The 20625-nt window shown below is 47.0% G+C and overlaps 1 pseudogene; it reads left to right on the forward strand.

Annotated features, from left to right (window-relative positions):
* The first annotated feature begins 898 nt into the window (after positions 1-898).
* LOC122903983 lies at positions 899-2282 on the forward strand (annotated as a pseudogene).
* Positions 2283-20625: the final 18343 nt, after the last annotated feature.

Here is a 20625-nt window from a genome sequence, read left to right on the forward strand (position 1 = left end):
GACCTCCTGGGACACCCTGCATCATTGCTGCTGCTGAATGCTGATGAAATCAATGTGGGAATCCCATTCCTCATGGAGCCAACACGTGAAGGACCTGGGAGGATTCACACAAAAGAAAGTTTTCCTGGAGTTATGAGGAAAGGAATGTTCTCAGGTATTCCTTCTTCCTTAGCCAACTATGACACCCTCACACCGAGGAAACACTTATCCCAGTGCACAGGGGGAAAATTCTTCCCCGGACACTCACATCAGAATATCACTGGGCAAATACCTCCCAAGGAATTTATTAGGGTGAAAATGAGATACAAACTCATACACTGACAATTTTTCACTGCAAACACATACAACTGAGTCACATTCTAAGGGATGCTGAATGTAGTATTTCAGTAACCAATAGCTGGAAATAAAGCAAATCTGCTCCCATTTATCAGTACTTGCATAAAGACCAGTATCACTGAAAAGGAGGGGTCTCACAACCATGCCCACTGTGCCAGTTAAGATCGGGGGGACTTTTCCTTTACTAGCTCTCACAACTAACACTGGTACTGTCTCTTGGTAGGAAGTTTGACACATATATACACTGCCTGGGATCCATGATAACATCAATTGAAGGGTTAACTTAGAATCTTAGTACACAAGGTGATTGACGTATGTTCACGAAAACATTAATCTATTGATGTATGTAGATTTCAAGGATGAATGGCAACAAGACTCAACAAACACATGGTTTGTGATCTACCTCTCATGTATCCTTATCCATTCTACTATTATTGTCCTCATAAATTGGAAAGGATTTATAAATTAATTACATGATTAGAAATATTTCTATTTTCTTTACTTATTTGAGAGTGAGAGAGCTAGAGAGGGAGCAAGAATAGTCCAGGTTGGGGAGAACAATATGGCGGATGGCGAGGAGCCGGAGAAGAAATGAAGGAGAATAGAGGAGTTGCTGGCTGAGAAAATGGCTGTTGATGGTGGGTGTGGGGACACTGGAGACTGGGAAGGTCGCTGGAACCATGTAAAGAAGTTCCTCGAGCCATCTAGACCCTTCACACACCCTGATTTCAAACCGAGCACTGAATCTTTCCAGTTTTTGTTAGATACATGTAAAGTTCTAGTCATTGGAGCTGGTGGCTTAAGATGTGAGTTCCTGAAAAATCTGGTGTTGTCTGGTTTTAGACAGATTCATCTTTTAGACATGGACACTATAGATGCTTCCAATCTAAATAGACAGTTTTTATTTAGGCCCAAAGATGTTGGAAGACCTAAGGCTGAAGTTAGTGCAGAATTTCTAAATGACAGAGTTCCTAACTGCAATGTAGTTCCACATTGCAACAAGATTCAGGATTTTAATGACACTTTCTATCGACAACTTCATATAATTGTATGTGGACTGCACTCTATCATAGCCAGAAGAGGGATAAATGGTATGCTGATATCCCTTCTGAATTATGAAGATGGTGTATTAGATCTAAGCTCCATTGTCCCTTTAATAGATGGGGGGACAGAAGGTTTTAAAGGAAATGCCCAGGTGATTCTGCCTGGAATGACTGCTTGTATTGAATGCACACTAGAACTGTATCCTCCACAGGTTAATTTTCCCATGTGCACCATTGTGTCTATGCCCAGGCTACCAGAGCACTGTACTGAGTATGTAAGGATACTGCAATGGCCTAAGGAGCAGCCTTTTGGAGAAGGAATTCCATTAGATGGAGATGATTCTGATCATATTCAGTGGATTTTCCAAAAGTCCCTCGAGAGGACATCACAATATAATATTAGGGGTGTGACCTAAAGACTCACTCAAGGAGTAGTAAAATGAATAATTCCTGCAGTAGCTTCTACAAATAGCAGCTGTGTGTGCCACTGAGGTTTTTTAAATAGCCACAAGTGCATATATTCCTTTTAATAATTACTTGGTATTCAATGATGTAGATGGACTATACGCATACACATTTGAAGCAGAGAGAAAGGAAAACTGCTCAGCTTATAGTCAGCTTCCTCAAAGTATTCAGTTTTCTCCATCTGCTAAACTACAGGAGGTTTTGGATTATTTAACCAATAGTGCTTCTCTGAAGATGAAATCTCCAGCCATCACAGCTACATTAGAGGGAAAAAATAGAACACTTTACCTACAGTCAGTAACATCTATTGAAGAATGAACAAGGCCAAATCTCTCCAAAACATTGAAAGAATTGGGACTCGTTGATGGGCAAGAACTGGCAGATGCTGATGTCACCACACCACAGACTGTACTATTTATACTTCATTTTACTTCTTAAGAAAAATAAACTTGTACATAATAGAAAACTCATGGAAATATATTACGTGGATGCTAAGACATTTAATGTCATTTTTAGCATTAGTGTTGCTGAAATTTGACTTTTATATAATGAACCACTCTTTTTAAAATTTGTAACTTACCCTTGAAGACAGAATTTTGGGGTTGGTACTTGTAAGCATTTTCATTATAATATGGGAAATGATGCTTGGAGAGAGAGAATGAACAAATGTATTGCTTCTTTCAAAAGAAGAGGCAAGCGCTCTCTTGTATCTGACTTTTGTTACTGTGGTCTAAGAATGGTTTCCTCAGTTTTCATTTGATCACCCACATAAACAAAAGATGTCCCTCTAAAGAAAAAAAGAAAATTAAGTTTTAAATGACCTTGACTATTACACCCTGACATCTAGAACATGTTGAACATAGCCCATTTCTTGCTTGATTTAATACTCATTTAATTGTGGTTGTCCAAATGAATATTAATTATTGCAAAGGTTACCTTGTATATAATAATTTGTAAATGGTATTATAGCTGAATACCTGTGCATGGATATGGGAACTATTTTTATGTTTACTTGTAGTGCCATAGAGGACAGTATGCACAATAATAAAGCCAAGACGTGGATGTTTAAAAGAATTTAATGCTCAGGCAATTATCACTGATGTTTTCACACTATTTATTAATAAAATCATATATTGTATTAAAAAAAAAAAGAATAGTCCAGGTTGGGCAGCAGAGAAGAGGGAGAGGAAGCAGGCTTCACGTTGAGAAGGGTGTCCAGTGCAGGGCCTGATCCTTCAAGATCCAGAGATCCTGACCTCAGCCAAAGGCAGATGCTTAACCAACTGTGCCACCCCAGTACTTTCAAATTAATTTAATCTTTTAGAGTGGTGCTGATTTTGAAGAATTGTGTGTATCACGACAGGAATTAAACTGTAATTTTCAGATTCAGGCAGTGACATCTTCCTCCCCCTCTATGAGAATTTGGTAGCAAGCTGCTTTTCTCCACCACCAAGAATTGCTCCTTATTTCTTGGCCTGAGAATGTGTAAGACCACTGCCGATATGGAAACAGTCCACGATTTAGAAGATTTAGAACAGGAGGGGATATGTATGCTCCCTTCCATAAACACAAAGCACATCCAGGAATGCCTGTATGTTTCTTTTATTTAAGGGACAAACTTTATTTAGGCTCAGGTCCTGATATCAGGGTTGTCAGATTGAGCCCGTGACATGTGTCATGCTCTGCACCACAGATAGAACCTGTGTAAAGGTCTCTCTCTCTCCCTTCATACCTCCCCTTCCAATCTTGGCTACCAGAAGTTCCACAATGTTTATTACAGACTAAAGGAGGAGTGTGTAGGACAAGAGGTGATCCAGACATCAATCACCATTGGCAACTAGTGACAGGAGGCTAAATAAACTTCCTGCTGCTCCCAGAACCAAACAGAAGACTTGCAGAAATCCTATTACAACTGCTTTTCACATGACCTCTTAGCAATGCTTACTTCTCCTAGAATCTTCATATTAGAAATATGTTCTCATTCATCTACCCTGAATCTTCAGCGATATGGAATTCCTACAGGAGATTTGCAAACACTCTACCTCCTCATGTCTTCTCTACTCTATGTGAGTGACATTCTTACTGACCCTCTTGATTTTGGCTGAGATGATGATTCCAGGGTTGTGAGATCGAGCCCTGCAAAGTGTGTGGCGCCTGCCCAGTGTCTCCCTCTCTCTCTCTCTCTCTCGCACCTCCCCCTCAAAAAAAAAAAAAAGACAAACAAACAAACAAAAAAAAAAAAACAGCACATCCACTCAGAGATCCATTTGTAAAGATGCCCGATATTTTTTACTCTAGTTTACTAGCCCTAAAAAGAATGTGTTGACAGAAAACACTTTTGGAGAGAATGTCTATTTATAAAATAACCCTGCAATAATTCAGGATTCTGCTAACAGAAGCAAACTGTAGTTCAGATTTTTTTTTTTTTTTTGGGGAGGAGGGACTTGCAGAACCTTCTCCATATGTGCCACTAAGTAATTTTCCCCAAGCAACAAATTCTAGTTATTCTGGCTAATGGTACATCTCCAATTTAATCAAAAAGAAGACGGTATCTTTCCCTCCAGAAGAAAGACAGAAGCCAGCAAAAGAGGCACCCAAGTCACACCATGAACCTCAACCCAGACAGAAAGTTCAGAACCAGGACAACTTACTGCTGTGATGCACATCCACCATGGAGACGACAGGGATCACACTCCTGTATGTGTTGCACTTGGATCTGCACTGAAGAGACAGAGGCCAGATGCATTGGAAGCTGCCAAGGAGGCCAAGTCACCTGAGCCTCGAAGCACCACCGGTAAAAACACAGAGAGCATTTAGCTGAGGTTTCAGGACCCATATTCAGGAAGACACAATGTCATACAAAACTGAAAGCATGCTCCTCCCTTCCAGCAGTGAGCACAAGCTCAAAGAGGCCAAAACCACAGGATCCCGGAATTTGTGAAAGAATTAGCATTGCTGCTGGCAGACCTTCAAATAATACATGCACGGTAAGTTGGCTACCAGGAGTTCCATGATATCTATGCCAGTCCCAAGAAGAAGGATGTTGGCCAGGAGATGGCCCAGAGGTCAATCATCATTTGCAATTAGTGACGAGAGTCTAAAGAAAGTTCCTGCTGATCTGAAAACCCGAACAGAAGATCTGCAGAAACCCTCTTTCAACTGCATTTTGCATGACCGTCCTAGGGTTGCTTACTTCTCCTTGAATCTTTTTTAACCTTTGACATGTGTTCTCATTAATCTACCCCGTGTCTTCAATGACATAGAACTCCCATAGGAGATATGCATATACTCTACCTTTTCAATGTCTTTTCTACTCTCCATGAGTGACTCTGTTAGACTTTCTTTCTCTTTTCACAACTCTTTTTTGGCTGAAATGAGCCTCTGGTCTTTCCTTTCTAAGACATGCCTCTCATGGACCCTGGAACTTAAAAAAAAGAAAAAAAAAAGAAAGAAAGAAAAAAGCCAACAACTAATCACCACCCAATATGAACGTAACCTATACCTTGGAGATTGAAGTTGTTTCACTCCTAACCAGCGACTATGCTACTGACCCAAAGGGCCAGCCCTCCAGCAACTGGCTTCTAGAAGATTCTGGGACAATTTGGGGTATAGTTCTGATAGGATTTTCCCAATAAGAAAGCACTGCCAGCCTCCAAACCTGATTGCAAACTAAATAGATTCAGAGCTTCACGGGACCCACTGTGAGGCAAAGAAATGCCTGGTGGTGGTGGCAGCGGGTGCCAGTCCACACGGCTGATGGATTTCAGTTCAACGGATTTGGGATGGTTTCTTAGATGCAAGAAGGCAGCCACAAGCACACTTGGTTTATTAGCATCTATTCTAACTAAGCCTAGCAGGCATAGTGATGGACCATTTCATCCAGATTTTGAAACCCTGCTGTGTTGGGAAATTTTCATGAGGAATCTCTAGAGTTAAATTTCAGTAGTGTCCAAGCCAAAGCCAAGCATGATGCTCCCATCAGACTTGACTGCAATACCTGTCGATTTTGGTTGATTCCTCTTCTCGAGGTCCCCCAAATATCCTGAGGTTCCTATAACTGCCAACAAATAACTTTCCCTACTCATATGGCAAGGCTTCTGGGCACTGTGTCATCGAAGTGTGAAGCTTCTATTGCCAAGGGGCTCCACAAAGCCACCCTTAATTCCTGAAAATTGTCTGGTCATTATCTGACTCTATACACGTTACTCTCAAATTGGACATTTCACTCAATCCCTTGGTAAAATAACCAATGTTTCCAGCAGTGTACTGTTACAAGAAAAAGGAATTTGTGCTGAACTTACGCCAATAATCCTAAGTACCTTGGAAGAAAGAATTCTTCCTGACAGATTCTGAATGATGGAGGATTCAGGGAGGGAGAGAAGTTAAATGCTCCCATTTGCTCACACAGAAATATTTCATCACATTTCTGTAGATCATGGATACTTTCAGATCCAGAAATACAGATACATGGATACAGATACAGATACATGGATAATTTCCCTCAATCTGGAAGAAGAAACATTAAAGAACCGGCAATGTTTCAAACAAGAGTCACAAAGGTAGACTCATCTCCCTCAACTCATTCAGTCCCCCCTATTAATTCTTGTTCGGCTTGAATGCAGCTTTTCCATGAGTTCTGCAAATCTGTACCCAGTTGAGTTTGAGAATTTTCACGATCAAACACTGAGACCCCATGAGGCACATCACCATGTAAAGCCACAGGCATTTAGTGGTAGAGTAGGAATGAAAGGCCTGTGGACACGCAATTAATGAGATATATTTTCACCAAACATTGAAAGCAAGATATCAGCATGGAGGCAGAGAGGCCACAAGACCAGCATCCTGCTCCCTAGGGCATGGCGTGTCCATGAGTTTCCATATGTCCAAGCCAAACACACTCATGTCTTCTGAGCTAAGGGTTCTGCTTCTAGAATTTTCTCCCAAGGAGAAAACCAGAGGGGTTGTAAAGGATTTGCAACAGTGCTCATGGAGGCTTCCTGGATGATGGTGAAACCCTGCAGCCCACCGTCTTACCCGAGGCCCACAAAACTGTTCAGTGCCCACTTTGCATCCACCATGGTCAGGCAGGTCTAGCCCTTTCTCCCCCGGTTGCACAGCACACCCTCTCCTGGTGTCCACCAGGCCACTCAGCCTCTGTGTTCCATGTCTTTGATGGATCTCCTTGGAAGGTGGTAACCTGCATAGGGGTGGAAGGAGCAAATATACTCCTTCCCACCCTTTATACCTCTTTGCACCCATCCAAGGTTTGTGCAGGGGGAGCAGAGCTGCAGGGACATGCAGATAGGGTTCTTCTTCAGTGGAGCTTCCAAGAATCCCCTTGCACAGAGCCTGAGCCTTAGCACTTAGCAGGATATTTTGGTCTCTAGCCCCACCACCCACCCCAGCCACAAGGCAGCATTCCACATGCCAGCCTCCTCAGAAAGAACTCCTGCACCCTAGCTAGCTTCCATCCATCCAACTCCCAAGTGCTGACCTAGGCATTCGAAAGGAGACTGGATTAGGAGACACACACACTGTAACCAGGTGCCTGATTGCACGTCACACCACACCTTCTACTTAAGTGTTGTGGTGATGTCAGAATTCCCGCTGTGTGCTTTTTGCCCTGAGACATGCCAACATGTGTCACAGAGTATAGAGCTGGGCTTCAGCCCCCCTGTGATCTGGCTGTCTGATGCAGCTGCCTGGGCCTGCCCACCTCCCTCCCTGCCTCCAGTCCTTTCCTATGAGCATATGCCTAGGCCTTGCGACTCTGGATCTGCTCCAGTGCCCCAGGTCCTGGTTGCAGGCCATCAACAGGCAGTTGAGGAGCCACAGACTCTGGCTTGCTGGCCGTGTGCTCCCCTCAACCCAACCACCATTGTGACCAATGTGGACCCAAGTGCCAGATAAGACTGCAGGCCCTGCCTTCCTGCTCAATCTCAGGGGGCACTTCTGAAGCAAGGCACGTCAGACCCAAATACCTGCTCCCAGCCCCCTCCCCACCAGCCGAATAACCCCTAGGGACAGATGTATAGTGAAGCCAACATATTCTACACTCCAGGCATTGCATATCACTCAGCCTCTCATGGTATACAGGTGGGTCAAAGGAGGATTCAGCACAACAGCACAAACAACGTGAGTAGTGAGCAAATGTGCTACTCCCGGGGCAGAAACATTTCAAGATACCCTGCAAATGGCCTGGTTGTCAGCCTACCTGTGATCCAGTAAGGGCCCCGTTCTGACATTGATGAGCCAGCCACAGAGCAAGAATACCTCTGCAGGTAAATGGGCTCAAATATATCCTGGATCCTTTCATTTTGTTGTTTTCATTTTGCTCCAATGTCCAGGGAGATATCTCTGGGGCATGGATGGGGTTCTCCATTCAAGAGCACAGGATGTTAATGAGCCATATGTTCCCCTCAACACAAGTTCTGAGATAGGCCACGTCAAGCTACTACCCATGGGCTACTGTGTGACCTCAGCAGGGCCAAAGCACAGCCTGCTCCCTCGATGTAGAGAGAACAGGGATGCAGTTCCTGTGCCTCACATTTGGAATCCAGAACTCTAAGGGAACTATGCATGTGGGCTGTTTGTAGCACAGAAACTGGCAGGCATCATGCTGCCCTGAAAGCCACCCAGGCTCCTGGAGGCCTCAGAGTGGGGTTTCAGTGGCTGCTCTGCATTCCAGATCACTCCTGCTCTGTCCTGACATCGACCTAACCTGGAACCCCTGTGGTACCTCCAAGGTTGGGTGTCATAAAACGGGCCTAGAGTAGTTGGGGTGGCCCTGGGAAGGGAAACCACTGAGGCAAATCCCAAAATGAGGCTGGAGTACATATCAGTGGCTCACTGATATGGGAACCCACAGCATAATGCTGTGGGAACAGGGATCCCAGAGTCTGTGGAGGGTGTTCACATCACTGCCTCAATAGCTGTGTCCCAGTCGAATGGCTGACTCTGTCTGTGCCCCACATCTTCCATAGAAGTGGACATCACAGCACTTTGTACCCCAGGGTTTGTAGAGGAGAAACCAAGACAATGAACAATAAAAGCACCTCACCAGTGCTTGGAACAGAAGCAGCATCCATGAAGACATATCTCCCTAGGATTGCTTTGTAGAAAACGTGTTTTGGAACACCTGGCTCAGCTGGTCATGTTGTATTGAACATCAAAGAAAAAGCACCTTGCTTCAGGGAGCCTAACTCCAACATGGTGACTCAGAGCCATACTGATCCAGTTACACAACCTCCTCTCCAGGGACATTCCTGCCTGTCTGGTAAATATCAGGCTGTGTAGACACACTACCCTGCAGCTCTGCCCCAGGAAGCTGTGGACCCAGCAAGTCTATGGCTCCCAATTGGGCCCAGCTGTCCTCCCCATGTCATCAGGACAGTGGACCTGGACCTCTGGCCTTTCCTTACTTGTCAGTGGTGATGAGAGTGGCCTCTAGGAGTTTCCCAGCCCTGCCTCATCTTGGTCATCAGTCTGAATAAGTATGCTGAATCTGGGGCCAGCTATGTGGCTGTGAATTGCCTCAACATGGCACCCATCTCCACTGTGGTGAACTTGCTGGTGTTGCTGTTGGCCAGGCAGTAGAGGATCTGATACACTGTGGGTGGGACAGGAGGTCCACACATTAGTCTTATCACCACCTCGGACCCCACATTCCCACCACCCCACCACCACCACTCTGCCATGTTTCCACCACTTCCTTCCTCCTCTGCCAGCATCTCAGAGAAATGGCACAGCCACAGTGGCAGATGGAGCCTCTTAGTGCTGGGCCCCCATGACTCTCATTCCCCTTCATCCAGCCCACCACCAAAATGTGGAAACAGTTTCATCTTTAGTGATTCAATACTTACATAAAACACTATTACTCATCATATCAGCAATTTAAAACCTCCCAAAAAACCAAGTTCCAGAACCAGAAGCCTTTCATGGTAAATTCTCCCATTCAGGGAAGGATTCATAGCAGTCATTTGCCCACTTTTCAAAAAACTAGAAGAGAAAGCTTCTAAACTCATTTGCTGAGGCCAACATAACCCTAATGCAACAATAAATGAGGACCCCCCAAGAAATGCATCTTACAGTCCAATATCCCTGATGACCATAAATGCAAAAATGTTCAACAAAATACTAGCAACTCAAGTTCACCAATATGCTGAGAAAATCATATACTATGATCAAGTGGGATCTTGCAAGAATGCAATCATGCTTTAGAGGTGCACATTGATCAAAGTGATACAGCACATTAAGAAAATAAAGAATAAAAATGATGTTATTTTGAGATGCAGGGAAGCATTTGACATACTTTAATATCCGTTTGCAATCAAAATTCTCAACAGTGTGTGTAGACCAGGAACATACCTCAACACTGAAGAGGCCATATGGGGTACCTGGGTGGCTCAGTGGGTTAAAGCCTCTGCCTTAAGCTCAGGTCATTATCCCATGGTCCTGGGATCGAGCCCTGCATCTGACTCTCTGCACAGCAGGGAGCCTGCTTCCTCCTCTCTCTGCCTCTCTGCCTACTTGTGATCTCTCTCTCTCTCTCTATCAGAAAAATAAATAAAATCTTTTATAAAAAGGCCATATATGACAACCACACAGATTACATCACATCTGATAGTGAAAAGTTTTAGCTGTTTCTATTTCCTCTAAGAACGCCTAAGTTAGGAACATTACTGATCTTTCCTTGCCACTTTTGCTGAACACAATATTGAAAATCCAAGGCAGAACAACTATGCAAGAAGATAATCAGAAGGCATCAAAACTGGAAAGAAAGAAGTAAAATGGCCACTAGTTGGAGATGATATAGAATATAAGGAAAACCTCAAAGAAGCCAGTGAAAAATTGTTCAAACTATGACTAAATTCAGTAAAGGGGCAGGATACAATATCACTACCCCAAAATCTGCTATGTTTCTATATGCTAATAACGAATCATCAGAAAATAAATTAGGAAGATCATCCCACCTGAAGTTGCATGAAAAAGAATAAAATACCCAGGAATATACTTCACCAAGAGGTAAAATCTTCTATGATGAAAACGACAAGATGGTAAGGAAAGAAATTGAAGGCAACACACATAAACCAAGAGACACCACATATTCATGGGTGAGCAAAATGGTAAAATGTCCATACTTCCCTAAAACATCTAAAATTTCATTGCAATTCCTGCCAAAATTCTAAGGACATTTTTCACAGAAAGAGAAAAAAGGTTCGAAAAATTTGTATGATGCCACAAAATACTCTGAATACCAGAGCAATCTAGAGAAAGAACCACCATACTAAAGGCATTGTGCTTGCTCATTTCAGACTAATGACAAAGCTAGAGTAATCAAAACAATCTAGCATTGTCATAAAAACAGACACACACATCACCAGAAAACAGGAAACATCCCAGAAGTAAACACAGACATCTATGGTCCGGGACCTTATGGCAAAGGAACTAAGAATAAACAAGGGTGAAAAACAGTCCCTTTCATCAATGGTGCTGGGAATACTGGAGAGCCATATGCAAAAGAACAAAACTGCACCATTCTCTTACACCATACACAAAAATTAACTCAAAATGGGTCAAACAATTGAATATAAGTCCTGGAACTATAAAACCTGTAGTAGAAAACACAGGGTTTGGAAAGGTCCTTGACAAAAGGTCTCAGTAGTGGTTCTTTTAATCGGAGACCAAAGTGAAAACAAACAAAGAAGCAAAGTGTGGGCCTACATCTAACTATTTTTTTTCTTAAGATTTTATTTGTTTATTTGACAGACAGAGATCACAGGTAGACAGAGAGGCAGGCAGAGAGAGAGAGAGAGAGAGAGAGAGAGAGAGAGAGAGAGAGAGAGAAGCAGGCCCCCTGCTGAGCATAGAGCCGGATGCGGGACTCGATCCCAGGACCCTGAGATCATGACCTGAGCCGAAGGCAGTGGCTTAACCCACTGAGCCACCCAGGCGCCCCCTACATCTAACTATTAAACATCCAAAAAAACAAAGGAAACCATCAACAAAATAAAATGGTAACCTAAGGTAAAACATTTGTAAATTATATATCCGATAAGGGGTTAATATTCAAAATACAAAGAACTCATGCAACTCAACAACCAAACTAAACAAAACACACAAAAGCACCCAAAACAACAAAAACCCCACAAGTTATTGAGTTTATCAAGATATGTTCCAAACAGACATTTTCCTAAAGAAGACATACAGATGGTCTACATGAACATGAAAAGATGCTCATCATTAATAATCAGGGAAATGCAAATCAAACCAGAATGAGGCACTACTTAGCACCTTTCAGAAGGGCCATTTTAAAAAAACAGAAGGGATAGCAAGTTTTGGTGAATATGTGGAGTAGAGGAAAACTCTAGTGCACCACTATGGGGAGTATATATGGGTGCGGCCACTATGGAAAACAGTACAGAAGTTCCTCAAAAAAATGAAAAAGAGAGCAACGAAAGGAGCCAGAAATTCCCTTTCTGAGTATCTGAAAGGAATGAAAACACTAATTCAAAAAAGTATATTCACCCCGGTGTACACTGCAGGATTATTTACAACAGTGAAAATAAAGAAACAACCTAAATGCCATCAGTGGATGAATGAATAAAGAAATTGTGGTCGATAAACACAGAATCCTACTCAGCCATAATAAAGGATGAAATCTTTTGATTTACATCATGGTCACCCTTGAAGGCATTATGCTAAGTAAAACAGTCAAACAATAAGACAAATACTAGAAATCACTTACATGTAGAACCTTAAAACATGCAAAACAAAAACAAAAATGTGAGCACACAGACAGAACAGATGGGGGCTGGCAGAAGTTTGGGGTTGGAGGTGGGAGAAATGGGTGAAGGTGTCAAAAGGAAAAAAAGAAAACAAACCCAAATATAGCATCTTGTTTTTTTTTTTTTTGAATTAAGTAACCTGTACCCCAAACATGACTCAAACTCATAACCTGGAGATCAAGAGTCACACACTCCACCGACCCTGCCAGCCAGGATCCTGGAATTGTCGTATCTTCTGATACTCAATGTATGGAGAAAGGGGAAACTAATTTAATCTTTGGTATTTTGAGGGCTAGGTATTTTTTGGTAAATGTACAAATGAAAGAACACACTCTTCAGGGTCAGACAATCAGGAATGTATCTAGTTCTAATATTTATCATGACACTGAGAAAGTAACTTGCCTTTTTAATGTAATTATTTATTTGAGAGACAGAGAAGGGGGGTATAAGCAGGGGGAGGGACAGAGGGAGATGGAGAAGAAGAATCCCCACCGAACAGAGAGTCTGAACTGGGGTTTGATCCCAGGAACCTGTGATTATGTCCTGAGCCAAAGGAAAGCTTCAACAACTGAACCACTCTGGTGTCCCTACTTAACCTCTTTTCTGCCTGTTGCCCCACCTCTGAGGATATTATGAATATTTGCTTTTAGAACAGCTTCAATTTTTAATTTAATAATAGGCTTTAGATTTGAATGAAATAGAGGTCACATAGAATAATACCTATGAAAGGAAACCCTCAAAAAATGTTTTTAAAAATCTTATTCTGGGGGTACCTGGGTGGCACAGTCAGTTAAGCAGCATACTCTTAATTTGGGCTCAAATCAAGATCCCAGCTGCTGGGAGAGAGCACCACACAAGGCTCCACATTCAGCGGGGACCCTGCTGGACGATTCCCTCTCTCCCTCTGACCCTCCCCTCTCTATCATATGCTTGTGCATGAAATCTCTTTCTGTCTTTACAATTAATAAATATGTCTTAAAAAATCTAATCTTGAACATTTGGTGGTTGCATCACCAAATGAAATGAATCATTTTCATTATTGGGCAGTATCTCCTAGTTTACAAAGCACTCTTATACATAATTTCTTACTGGAGTCAGGATATCATCCTGGGAGAAGAATTTATTGTGTTTATTTATATAGGAAAATAAAGAAAACCAGACTTAGAGCAGGACTGTGCTTTGCTCATGAATTCAGAGCTGGAGGAAGAAAAGAAAAAATCCAAACACTGTAACAAGAGACAATGAAGGGCACTAGAAACTGATAATGGAATCAATGCAGTAAGATGATGCAATAATTATAAATATTTACCCACCCAGCAGTGGAGCAACTAAATATGTAGAACATATATGAACAGACCTAAGAAAAGCAATCAGCCCAAATACCACAGGGAACTTTAATACCTCACTCTTCTCTCAATGATACACCATCCAGACAGAAGATCACAAAGGGAACATCAGCCTCAGACAACCCGTTACTTAGATAGACTTGACAGATACACACAGAACCCTCCATCCAAAAGCAGCACATGGAATGCACTCCTCTCAAGTGAACGTAGAACATTCTCCACCATAGGTCATATGTGAGGCCACAAGACAAGTCAATTAGCTCCAGAAGCCTAAGATTTTCCCAAATGATGAGTGAAACCAAATCGACCATTTTTTCGAAACACAGTGATATAGAACTAGAAATCAATTACAAGAAGAAAACTGGAAATTCATAAACACAGAGACTAAACAACATGTTACTGAACAACCAAATGAATTCATGGGAAAACTGAAATAGGATCAGAGAAATACTTTGAGGCAAATGAAAAAATAATACAATCAAACAAAAGTAATGGAATGCAGTAAAACGAGTTCTAAAATGGGGCACCCAATTAGTCAGTGGAGCGCTGTGACTCTTGATCTTGCAGTTTTGAGTTTCAACCCCACGCTGGGCATAGAGATCACTTTAATTTTTTGAAGATGTCATTTATTTATTTGACATAGAGGGAGAGAGAGAGAGAGAGAGACTGAGCTAAGTGGAAGGAGCGGCAGGCAGTAGAAGAGGGAAGAAGTGGTTCCCCATGCTGACCAGAGAGCTGACGCAGTACTCAATTCCAGAACCCTAAATTCATGACCTGAGACAAAGTCCAATGCCTAACAGAATGAGCCACACAGGTACCCTTTAGAGCTAACTTATAAAAAAAAAAAAAGTGGTTCTAAGAAGGAAGTTTGTAGTGATACAGGGCTAACTCAAGAAACAGAAAACATCTCAAATAAACAACCTAACGTGATACCTCAAGGAAACAGGAAAAGAACAAATGAAGTCCAAAGTTAGTAGAACAAAGGAAGGAACACATCAGAACTGAAATAAGTGAAATATAGACTAAAAAGACAACAGAAAGATTTAAAAAAAAAAAGAACAACAGATCAACAAAGAGCTGGGTCTTTGAAAAGAACAAAGCTGACAGAGTCTCAGCCAGACTCAAGCTAACAAAAAAGAAAGAGGACTCATCATCAGAAATGAAAGAGTTGTTCCCTGATACCATGGATATGCAAAGGCTCATAAGAAAGTCCTATGAACAATTATACCCCAACAAGCTGGATAATCCAAAAGAAAAGGATACATTCCCAGAAACATAAAACCTGCCAAGACTGAATCCTGAAGAAACAGAAATTCTGAACAAACCAATGCCCAGTAGGGAGATTAAATAAGAAACCAAAAACTTCCAACCAGCAAAAGTCCAGGACCCCATGGTTTCACTGGTGAATTCTATGAATCATGCACCGGAAAAAAAGAAAAAATGAATACCAAACCTTCTCCAACTCTACCAGAAAGGCAAGAGGAAGGAAAGCTCCCCGCCTCATTTTATGAGGCCTTCATGGCCCTTATCAAAACCCCACAATGTGCCCCAAGAAAATGTCAGACTAATATCTGTCATGAACATAGACATAAAAATCGTCCCACAAATCAAACTAATGTGCCGCATTCACGAAACGAAGGATCAGCATCATAGAACCATCTCAACATATGCAGGAAAAGCATTTGATCGCGCTGCTACCAAATCACCGCACCCCCATCTGTGTTTCTGCTGCCTGGCTGGTGCCCAAACTCCACACCACGGCCACCCCACTGTGCCATCCCCCTATCCCCCCACTGGAACCCTGCTGCACCCCACACACCCGCCTCTGTCCCTTCCACCCCTCATTGCTGACAGGCCGCTTCCACCAGCACTGCCACCCTCCACCCTGCTACTCCACAGCATTACCCCTTTGTCCCACAACAGCTAACCCTCGCCATAGCTGCCCTGTGTGTTGCAACAGATGCCCTGCTCTGTCACCCCCAGTGCCCCTACCACTCCCTTGTGCACCCCCAGGACTCTGCCATCCTGCTGCGCCAGTTTTCAGTGCTTCTACTGGCCTAGTGCCTGTGTTTCCAAGCACCACCACTGCTACCATGGTCACCGTGATGCTCCTGCCCATCTCCACCATGCCGCCCTGCCCCCAAGCCATGCCATGCTATTGCAAAGCAGCTGCTGCCCCGCTGGTCCCTCCCAACCACATCCGGGCAAATCTCTCCCTGCTTCACCTCCACTTCTGCTGCCATCCAACTGCACTTCCTTAAGTCACTGCCTTTCTCAAGTCACTGCTGTCTCACTGTCCCCCACTGCCATTTCTTCACTGCATACTGTCCCCTTGCTGCCACAGCTGTGCAGGGCCCCTGCCCTGCCCACACATATATTAACCTGATGTTCTTGCCCTGCTGGTCCCACCAAACACCCCCAACATGCTACTGCCTGTCGTGCCCCCATCCCTACTCCAGTGCCTCCAGATTCCCTCCCCTTTGACTTGCGGCTGCCACCCCACTCGTCCCAGCATTCTCCCAATGCTACTACTTCCTGGGTGCCCCTGCCTCATGACCCTGCCATCCGTAGCACACCCCTCATTCTGTCCACATTACCACTGCTGCTGTAGCTAAGCTTCTGCCCTGTGCCCCAGGCCACTGATGACCTCCACTGTCCAGTCCCCACTGACATGCATTAAGGCTTACCCCACCCTTCATGCCCTTCCTGTGCAGTTGCTGTGCCACTGCCTCTCCATTGGTTCCGTCCCCCCTTTCTCCCCACGCCACCACCTGCCTGCCACCCCACATGCACCTGTGCAGCCACATTGTCCCATCCCGCACACCACCATGCTCATTACTGTCCTGCTGCCCCACCACATTTCTGCTACCATCCCTCTCTGCTCTCCCCGCACATCTACCCTGCAGGGTTTCCCACATCCCCACTACCAGACCCATCCCTTCACTGCCATTGCCCCCTTACCGCCACCCTGCTTCTGATCTGCTGCTTCCCTGTGTCCCACTCTTGCCCTATGTCCTGCTGCTGTCCTGTGTCCCGTTGCTGCTGGTCTTCATAGTCTAGCCCTATGCAGCCCTTCTCTGTTAAGTTGCATGCCTGTCCCACCTGCCACGCTGCCCTTGTGCTGTTCCAGCCACCCCACCCTGCAGCTACTACCTAGTGTGAATCCTGCCCCCCACTATGGAGCCTTCCTGATTTCCTACCCCTGTTGCCATGGTGCTGCCGTCCCATGAGTCCTACTCCACTTTCCTTGCACTGGTACCTCCAGGCTGCCCCCACAACATGAGCTGCTCCCACCACTCTGCAACCCCATCCACAACGCCCCCACTTACAACCGCCATTTCCCCTCCCCTGCTACCCTGGGTCCCCGCTGCTTCTGCTATCAGTGGTACCGCCCTGTAGACATGCACCAAGCCCAGCAAACCCAGGCCCTTGCTCGCTGCCTGACCCACCACACCATGATATTGGCATCCCGCTTATACCCAGCTAGTCCTGCCCAGGCCTAAGCGACACTACCGCCTAGCTACTCCCCTCCCCCCACTCCAATGTCTCCTGTCTGCCAAGTATGTGGCTGCCCAGCATGTACATCACCTCCCACACTACTACTGGCTTGCTGCCCGCAAAAAATGCACCCCTGCCACCCTGCTGTTCCCCCTCAGGCCCCCTTACTGCTGCACCACATCTGTCCTGTGCCCATGGCCTCTGCTGTGCTTCGCTGCCCCACATTGTTGGCAGGCACTATGAGCAGGCCCAGTAAGCCAGCCACGCTGTCGCTGTGCTGCTGCCTCAGAGCTGGCCTCACACTCCCTACGCTGCCCTGCCACCTAAATTCCATCCCCCCACAGGTGCCACATGGCTGCTGCACTCGCATGTCACACAGCTTCCCCTTACCACAAGAAGCTTCCCCTCCCTGTACCAGTGCTGCCTGGTGACACCCCCACTCCCTCCCCCGCCGGCCCCGCCCCGTGAGTGTTCTAACCTCTCTTCCACCTCCTAGCCCTCATGGAGCTCGGCAGCCTTGCCCACCACACCATGACACTGACGCCCCGCTGGTGCCAGGCTGGTCCCTCCCCTCTACCCGCCACGACCTAGTAACTGTTTCCCCCTCCCCCTGCTCTGTTGCCTCGCCACGGCCACCCACATTACTGCTTCGCACACCCAACCCCTGCCCCTCTCACACTGCCACCATCTTGCTGCCCCCCACATGTACCCTTGCCACCCTGCTGTACCCCCCCCCCCGCACAACCCTCTTTACCACTGCTGCTGCTGCTCCACTGTTGCCTTGTGTCCCAGCCTCTACTGTGCTTTGGTGCGCCGCCCCCTTGACATGCACAAAGGGCCTGCCCCCCACGCCTGCCCCACTGCTGCTGCCCCGCCCACTTTATGTGTACTATGGGCATGCCTCCCACGCCCGCCCCACTGATGCTACCCCGTCCCCATGACATGCACTATGGGCCCGCCCTCCACGCCCGTCCCACTGCTGCTACCCCGCCCCCTTGACATGCACAAATGGCCCGCCCCCCACGCCTGCCCCACTGATGCTGCCCCGCTCTCTTTACATGCACTATGGACCCGCCCACCACATCTGCCCCACTGATGCTGCCCGTCATCTTTATATGTATGATGGACCCACGCACCCTGCCCTCCTAACTACTGCTAACCCATCCCATTGACGTGCACGATGGGCCGCCCACCATGGGCTCCTAACTGTTGCTGACCCACCCCCTTGACCTGCATGATAGGCCCACCCACCACGTCCTCCTAACTTTTATGCCCCGCCCCCTTTACCTACACGACTGGCCTGCCCACCAACAACCTCCTAACTGTTGCTGACCATCCCCCTTCACCTTCCTGATGGACCCACCCACCATGCTCACTCCGCCGCTGCTGCCCCACCCCATTGACGTGCACAATGCACCCGCCCATCACGCCTGCCTCACTGTTGCCGCCCCGCCCCCTTGACGTGCAGGATGGACCCGCCCAACCACACCCTCCCTCCTCTGTTGCCCCGTCCACCACACCATCCTAACTGCTGCTGCACTGCTGCCTGGGGCTGATCCCACCCTCTCACACCCTCTGCGGTCGCCTAGATTCCACCCATTTTCCACAGGTGCCACAGAGCTCCCACTCGTCCCAGTGCCACTACTGCCTGTCCCCATCCCTGCATCTAATGACTCCTGCTCCCTCCCATGTGATCCCAAACCCCTTCTTCAGTGTTGTCTCCTGGCTGCCAACTACTCAGGCCCATGCAGCCCCGCCCACCGTGCCATGACCTTGACGTCCCGCTGACTCCCGGCTGGTCCTGCCTCCCCCCACACGCCACAACTGCCTAACGGCTTCCCCTCCCCCTGCTCCGTTGCCTCCCCACTGCCAGGTGTATTACTACACTACTTCCACCCTGAATATCTGCCCTGCTCCCCGCACAGCTCACATTGCTATGGCCACATGCACCTCTGCCACCCTGCTGTGCCCCTCACACTGCCCGCCTTACCTCAGCTGCCACGGCTCTGAGGCTGCCCTGTGCCCCCGGTCTCTGCCAAGCTTCGGCGCCCCACCCCCTTCATGTGCATGATGGGCCCGCCCACCACGCTCGCATAATTGTTGCTGCCCCGCCCCCTTGACGTGTACTCTGGGCCCACCAACCACGCCCTCCTAACTGTTCTGGCCCGCCCCCGTGACGTGCATTCTGAGCCCGCCCACCACGCTGGCCTAACTGCTGCTGCCGCACCCCCATGACATGCACTCTGGGCCCGCCCACCACGCTCACCTAACTGCATGTTGCCCCGCCCCCAGGAGTGCACTCTGGGCCCGCCCACCACAACCGCCCCGCTGCTATTGCTGCTGAGCCGCTACCTCCGGGCTTGCCCCACCTCCACTACCGGTTGCTGCTGCCTTGATTCCACCCACCCCCGACAGTCACTGCAGGGCTGCCCCCATTGGTTGTCACACAGCTCCCACGCCATGGGCCCTCCACCGTTCCCTGTGCCATTACTGCCTGGATGTCCCCTCACCTGCCTCTGGTGACCCCTGCTCCCTCCCCCATGGTTCCCACCCCCCTACCATAGGGTCATCACCGGCTGCCACCTCCTCCCACTTGGGCAGCCCCATGGCCCCACCTACTACCTCATGCCATTACAGCCCGATTGCCCCAGGGAGTTGCCCTTGATTCCCCCTGGCACGCCCCGCCTCCCACAGATACCACACCCCAGGGTCTTGCTGTCCCGCTGAACATCCCCCCATCACCACTGCAGCCCTCCCCAACTACTCTCCACGTCTCCCCTTATTGCCACCCTGACCCTGCCCCCCTCCCTGCCCCACCACCCGCTGGCCTGATGCTGCTGCCAGTGATTACAAGGTAACTGCCCCTTCCTTGGTTGCCCTGCTGCTGCTGCCTTGCCCCACTAACATGAGACCGCCACCCTGCTGGTCCTGCCCGCCCCCACCATTAACTCCCACTCCAGTACTGTCCTGCTTCACCCCCCCCACTCTCCTGCTGACCCACTGTGCCCTGCCAATGCCATTGCCACCCCACTGCACCTCTTCAATGCCACTGTGACTGTAACCCAGTAACATTGCTTTCCCGCTGACCCCCCATTGCCCCTGCTGCCTCACTGCAAGCCTCTGGTTTCTGCCTCCCCTCCCCACTGCTGC

This window comes from Neovison vison, chromosome 4, assembly GCF_020171115.1.
Source record: "Neovison vison isolate M4711 chromosome 4, ASM_NN_V1, whole genome shotgun sequence".
NCBI lineage: Eukaryota > Metazoa > Chordata > Mammalia > Carnivora > Mustelidae > Neogale > Neogale vison.